Source organism: Arvicola amphibius, chromosome 14 (assembly GCF_903992535.2).
Source record: "Arvicola amphibius chromosome 14, mArvAmp1.2, whole genome shotgun sequence".
Taxonomy (NCBI): Eukaryota; Metazoa; Chordata; class Mammalia; order Rodentia; family Cricetidae; genus Arvicola; species Arvicola amphibius.
In genome coordinates this window covers 21,664,175-21,671,049 of record NC_052060.1, presented here as the reverse complement: position 1 = coordinate 21,671,049, position 6,875 = coordinate 21,664,175, and the positions used below count along the sequence as shown (strand labels likewise).

At 35.9% G+C, this 6,875-nt stretch overlaps 1 non-coding gene across 1 annotated transcript; it reads left to right on the top strand.

Annotated features, from left to right (window-relative positions):
* The first annotated feature begins 602 nt into the window (after positions 1-602).
* Positions 603-710, top strand: LOC119801558. The gene has a single exon (XR_005283241.1). It is a non-coding gene; the product is annotated as a U6 spliceosomal RNA (small nuclear RNA).
* The last annotated feature ends 6,165 nt before the right edge of the window (positions 711-6,875 follow it).

Below are 6,875 nucleotides of genomic sequence, written 5' to 3'. Positions count from 1 at the left end.
GGTAGGTTCTTCTCTAAGATCCATGGTTTCACCTTCTGATTCCTGTGGTAGGTGTCCAGTATCAGACATGGTTTTCTGCTTGGTGAGCAGCTCTTAAATTCATTTAGAGAGTTATTGGTTACTACCAAGGTATGCACACCACTGCTGCACACTTAGGGTTATGATGCCATGCTCACTGTTATTCTGATTCTTAGATACACTTCTACTTTAAGACATTAATTCCTTAAGTGTTTCATTTTGTGAACTAGCTTCTGGACTATTGTTGACACTATGAATCTTTCTATTTTTAAGTCATTTAGTAAAGCAAAAGAGAGCATCCAAATGAGTCTACAGCATCATAACTTTTCACATATAAGGAAAATATTTCTTTTGGCACAGATAAAAAATTACTTAAAAGAAAAATATGTGGTAAATTTAGTGTGAATAAAAATTTAGAAAAAATTTGATTAACCTAGGCTTGCATTTAAATAATAAGGAATAAGATATTCCAGTCTGTATTGGAAATGTGAGATAAGAGCAAGTCGCATTAAAAATTATACATCTTCTATTATATTATTCATGTTTTAATGCTGCTAAAATAGAATGGATTTATAATATTACTTATGTGCTCATTTTGACACACATATACTAATATTGGAATGATACAGAGAGGATTATCATGGCTTCTGCACAAATTTGACACACAAATTCATGAAGCACTCTGTACTTTTATAAGAAAAATAAGTTCAATAGGGAAGGCATTAGCAGACGCAGAGAAGTACAAACATGAAAGTGAAGACCCAAGATTCCTCTGCTGACTTTTCACTTTCAACTTATTTTTTAAAAATTGCAAAATAGAAGAAGTAGATAAAGAGGATGAAATTACTGAAAACAAAGGGAAAAAACAAGATTAAAATTAATTTTGAAGTGAATGAGGAGATGAAGGAGGACACTGCCAAGGAGGAAGAACAAACAGCTAATAGAAGAGGAGCCAGGTGTAAAGAGGGAAAGGAAGGATAAAAAGAAACACAATAAGGAAGAACTGCTTTCCAGGGAAGAGCTATGCTCAGCAACTCCTAATGAAGTAAAAAAGAGAAGAGAAGAAAAGAAAAGAGGAGAGGAGGGGAGAGGAGAGGAGAGGAGAGGAGAGGAGAGGAGGAAGAGGAGGAGGAGGAGGAGGAGGAGGAGGAAGAAGAGGAAGAGGAAGAAGAAGAAGAAGAAGAAGAAGAAGAAGAAGAAGAAGAAGAAGAAGAAAGAAGAAGAAGAAGAAGAAGAAGAAGAAGAAGAAGAAGAAGAGAAAAAAGAAAGATAAAAGAAAGGAAGGAAGGAAGGAAGGAAGGAAGGAAGGAAGAAAGAAAGAAAGAAAGAAAGAAAGAAAGAAAGAAAGAAAGAAAGAAAGAAAGAAAGAAAGACACTGAGGACTAATAGAAGGCAACTGGGATTCTGCCATGTGGATACATCATGTTTAAAATTCATTGTGAGCATATCAAATGCTCTGCAAAATAATCAAGGGAGATTAAATCCAGTGGTGATTATCTACAGGTTTTAAATCCTTTGTCTCTTGGCATCAGTTCTTAACGGTAGAGTCTTTGATATACACACACGCAAACAAATATTTCCTTATATACAAAACAATATTACTATCCCCCAGGATGTGGTTCACGATGACTCTTATTATTGTATCTAGACAATAAGAAGCACTCGAAAGCTCTTATGAAGAAACTGGGGAAGAGTCTTGATTATGAGATATTGGATAGTGGTGGGTAATGGAGGAGAAGGCTGATCATTGCCAAAGTATTACACAAGCCATGAGGAGCAAGTCTACATGCCAAGTATTTCCAAAAAGCCCTGTTCCAGAATAGTGCCTGCTTGAGGGGTTCTTATTTTAACTTGAAATAATATATCTGACCTAGTTTAAAGTACAGAACTTACATTCAAGTAGGCTAAAGGCAATCTTGTCACCTACCTCGTTGACACAACTGAGCAGGTACTTCTGGATTACAGCTCATTATCTGAAGCCTTCCTTCCAGGCATGAGCCCAGTCAGGGCTTGTGGTCATTATTTCTCAGGGATAAGGGCTTTTTTTCTGGTTCCTTTTTTTCAAAAACCATATCTGATTATAACACTCCTGACACTTGCTCCCTTCCTCTTCCTGTGCAAAAGGGCATTGTTGAAAGCATCAAGACTAATGTGACAGAAATGGTTTTTTCTCCCTAAAAACTTTAAGTTTAGGGATAGTTTTTGCCTGTTACTTGACAAATTTACCAAATGAATTTCAGTTGCTACTAGTTGGAAAATAAAATATTTCACAGTACTAGCACCCTGAGGTCAGTCACAAGGATATTTTTGTTAAGTTTTTATAAAACATTAAAAGATTTTCTTTAAATATTCATTTTTTATAGTGTTAGTCATAAGGGACCTATTATATTTAAATTGCTTTTTTTCAATAGTTAAAAGACATAGTCAGCTTCTAGAGAATTATACTGGGATATAGATGCATATATTTATGCATGTCTATACCCATTTTTTACTTTCAATGAATTTGTTTTAATTTGTGTTTATTTTTAATTCACATTATGACTTCAGCCCAGTACCTAAAAACAGCTAAGTTTCATGAATTAAATAGTCTCACAGTTTTGATTAGCCATCTAAATGACGATTCTAATTTTCTCTAATTGTTATAATTCAAATTCACCTATTTACATGTTGCAACTGTGTTTTTAGATTCAGTGAATCCTTTGCCAGCGGCTAAAAACTGAACTTTTGATGACTATCTATTTTTTTCCATGCTAGAAAGTGGCTGAATCTCCTCTTTAGCTTCGCTTCGATGCTTTCCCGATCACCCTGCCAACATCCTCCCATTATCGTCCACCTTTCTAAGCTCTCATTTCATTTCCCCCAAGTGCACTTTACTGGAATTACAGAACAAACCAATTGACTCTCTGGTGCTTGACAGTGTATTTTACAGGCTACTTTTCCTTTTACATAATATGTGGATAGATTAAATACGAAATTTAGAAAAGATTAAGTTTCTCTTAGAAAAATTAGTTATCCGATTTATACAATCTGTATATATAGAGGTTTCCTACATACATATACACATATTAATATTCTCTTATCTATATAAATATCAAGATGGGAAGATAAATACATTTTCTCAGCTTGTTGCATGCAAGCAAAATTGCCCGTATTTTAGGCATCTACTTATCTTCTGTGTAATCTAAAGTGCTGGGTGGTGTATTTGTGTTCTTGTGGTATTTCCTTATACAACTAGGATGTGGTGAAGATCATCTTCCACCATAATTTCAAGCCAAAGAATAAACATGGAGGCACTCATAATCTCTACTTATAATGTTTTATCTTTTTCATTTGGCAAAGCTCCTGGTACATAGAAGAGAGTTGATCAATGTTTGATAAAGAACTCACCAACCTTGATCTTCTAGGACAGTACATTTGTCATCAGTATAAAACTCTCATCACTTTGTTAGCTCCGAATTATATTATTATTTAAGTTCTGTTTTCCTGTTAAGGTTAGTAAAACTCCACATGTGTTTGGTTTCTGATTTATCTTCTGTGTGTATGTGTTTGCATGTGTGCAAGCACAAGTTTGTCTGCTGTGCTGTGGCTTTTCATAGCATGATTAACCTCATCTAGAATGCAATCATGTTCTTTTAAAGTGTTTTATTGTTTCTAGAACTTTATCTCGTTTACCTCTCCAATTCTCTTTTCCTATTTGTGGTGGTTAATCTCACCCATCACCTTTATGGAATTTAGAATCATCATGGCAACAAGACCCTGGGGTATTTTATGAAATAATTTCTAAAATAGGTAACTGAGTTGGGAAGACCCCATTTGCCTGTGAACAATAGCATTGCATGGTCTGGACAGACTAGAAAGGAGAGTCACAGAGAATAAGCATCTCTTTCACTATTCCCTGACTGGAGGGGTACTGCCATCAGCTGCCTCAGGCTCTTGTCCCTGGAACTTCCTCACCATGAAGAACTTTACCCTTAAACTGTGAATCAAAATAACCCTTTCTTACTTCCTTATGCTGCTTTTATTAGATATTTTGTCCCAGCTGCCAGACAAGTAGCCAATGCATTTACAACATAACACATTTTCTTTTGCATATTTAAATTAGAAGCCTCTATAAACTACATATGCATTATTATAATGTACATACAGCTTTACCCAAACAGAAGCCATCATAAGGATTTTGGAAGGTGAGAGTGAGGAATTATTGTTCTTTAGTTCTAAGGTTTCATCCTACCTGTATTTATTATTCATATTTTTACTCCGATCCTAGTAAAAAGACAATGGACCATGGTCTCAGGAGTAGTCTTTGCCTCTCCAATCCTACTCAAATGAGAATGTTATAATCCTTCCTACAAAGCACCTGATCATTATGTGTGGATTTTTTCTTCCTTTCCCTTTAAACTCTCCCCTACACCACCTTCCAATCCCATTGACATATCTGCATATTTATTTCATCTAAGCTCATTTTAGTTAATTTCTCTTAGTAACATTTGATATTCTGAACCACGGCTACATAGCTAAGATCCATTCTACCTCTGCTCTCCCCGCCCTCACTCTTCAGTGTGTTAATGTCAGTTTCTGGAATTGGGGCTCCCCTGAGTTCTGCACAGGAGCCACTTTACTTCACATTCTCATCCAATACCATGGCATCTGATGCCCCTCTGTGTCAATAACGCTCCACTCTAAAACACCCGCCCACTCCCATGAGCTTGACAGCTCTGTGTGCCGCAATCTACCGGACCTTTGACCTGTGTCCCGTAAAACTTAAAAAACATAATACCTGTTGGATTTTTCTAACGCTAAGGTAAAAATTGCAAACGTTAAAGCTTCAAATATTAGAAATATATTTATTGCAGTATGATTCTGGAGGCTGAAAATTCTAAAACCAAGACCGGTTCTCTTCCTAGGAGATATAGGAAATCACCTATTTGCTTGATTCTACCACTCTTTAGATTTATTTCAGTTCACTTGAGTATCTGCCTTCTGTTTCTCTGTAGTATCTTTTTTTTTTTACCTATTTAATATCTTTCTAACATATACTTCCCTTTCTGAACCTCTTCGATGGCTGTATACAGATTCTCCAAGATATTCTTTCTTACTGAGTGGTATTTAGTTTAATTGTATCTGCAAAGACTATTTCAGTCACGAAACCTCAAACCCTTTTGTGTTTCAGTATTTTGTCAGCCATAACGTACTGCAAACCCTTTCCTTTTTCTGGGACTCTCATTTCTCCAGCGCTTGTCATGAATGAATGACACTGCCATACATTTAGTGGCTCCACTCTGAAATCTGCTCTGCCTGCTTCTTCACTTTCCCACACTGCATATTCTGTCAGCAAGTTCTCTTGACCACGAGACTATGTTTTTTAACTAATTTGGTTCGCTATGTTTTCTGTGTAGCTTATAAAATTTAGGCCACTTCTCAGCCTTTTAACATTTCTACAAATTGCCTCTTTCACAATCTCTACTGTGTCTAAACATAATTGCATTAGACCGGTTCACTGCTTATAGTCCATCAGTGATTCTCCACTTATCTCAACGTGAAGGGTAATCTTATTTGCTTGATTTTAGATTTGTCTTGGGTCCTTCTTAGACCTTATTTCTCATTACTGCACACTCTTCTCCAAGTCCCTTACAGAACTCAATAGAGTCAGGAGTCCTTGGCTCTATTTTATTAATCATAAAAATCACTCAGCTCTGTCTACAACACTTTTTGTCATTTTTCACTTCACAAAGCTAACTCCTTTGCCTCCTCCTAGGCCTAGGCTTGATGCTATCTAGTTCTGCACATACATTCCTTCTATGTTCAGGCCAGTGGCTACATTACCTTTTTTTTCTATTGAACTTTACTAACTTAATAGAAAATCATTACAGGTTCTATAATTTGCACCTCCCCTCCACATCATCTGTTTGACGATAACAGGACCCATGCCTCACTATGGTCATCATTTAAGGATTCAGTATATGTTCCTAAACTGAATTTCCAATAAATTGTGCAATACCTAAGATACACTAATTATCATAACAATATGCATACAGTACTGTTTAACAATCTATAAAACTGAGAGTGGAGCTCTTCTCATGAAAAATTAAACAATCTGTTGTTTTTAGTGATAGAAACCCAACTCAACTAATTTTTGTGAAAATCCTAGTAGATATATGGCATTTTGTGAGATGCTGCAATTCTTTTGGAGAGGATCCAGATTTGGTTCATGGCACCCATGTGGAAGCTCACAACCAAAAAAAAAAAAAATACTCAGTGAGCCATCTCCTTGGAGTCTATTTATCCTTTTTATACTTAGATCTTATTCAAATTTGCTAATTTTAAACGTGGTTCTAAATATTTTTACCTTTTAACCCACTATGAAATCAAGTCCTTTTGCTTGATTATCTGTCGTCTATCAGATAATTTGAACACATAGTAGTATTTTAAGATGGGGCATGTGAGCAAGGAAGTCTCCAAACTGTTTAAATGACTGAGTCATTGCATAGTGGATTTAGTAATTATGAGAGAGACAAATTAGTCTGCCAATGTCCAGCCCCAAATGCTTGACAGAAAACATGAGTATGCTAAACAACTGTCATTTTATATTGATGGCTTTGGGGTAGATAATTGTATATAAATGATTACTAAATAAGCAAGGTCAGCGTGAAGTGTGCTCAATAAATATTTGAAGAAGGAAAAGCAGAAAACAGGAAGGGAAGGAGGTAAGAAGGAGGAAGGGAAAGAGGAAAGAAAAGAGAAGAAAGGCACATTGGTGGGAGAGAGAAGGGAAAAGAAAAACTAGAAGTGACATAAAGACAAAAACAGAAGAGGCAAAGAAGAAATGAAGAAAGAGCATAGAGAAAGGAGTAGAGTAA